This window comes from Apis dorsata, unplaced genomic scaffold (assembly GCF_000469605.1).
Source record: "Apis dorsata unplaced genomic scaffold, Apis dorsata 1.3 scaffold_1158, whole genome shotgun sequence".
NCBI lineage: Eukaryota > Metazoa > Arthropoda > Insecta > Hymenoptera > Apidae > Apis > Apis dorsata.
In genome coordinates, this window is record NW_006264255.1 from 101,453 (window position 1) to 101,679 (window position 227).

General features: G+C 47.6%; 1 protein-coding gene across 1 annotated transcript in view; it reads right to left on the minus strand.

Moving 5' to 3' along the window:
• The window catches only part of LOC102679434 (elongation of very long chain fatty acids protein-like), a 14,066-nt gene extending 13,939 nt beyond the window's left edge, over window positions 1–127 (minus strand). Inside the window, exon 1 of the mRNA XM_031514734.1 lies at window positions 1–127. This exon is cut by the window's left edge and continues 100 nt beyond it. The gene's annotated coding sequence lies outside the window, so the exon portion shown is untranslated.
• Between the last annotated feature and the right edge of the window lie 100 nt (window positions 128–227).

Below are 227 nucleotides of genomic sequence, written 5' to 3' on the forward strand. Positions count from 1 at the left end.
AGATCGAAGAAACGATTCAAGAACGATCGAAAGTGAATCTGCCTTGCCGTAAGACCCTTCAATGGCACACCGTGCACAACAGTACTGGGGCAGTCGCGGCGTGAAATCGATCGATAAAGTACCACGCGCACTATAAACAGAGAAGGAAGAAAGAAAACATACTCTTACCTGTTGCGACTGGGGTTCGTCCGACTGGCCGACGATGTAACGAAACGAAAAAAAAAACC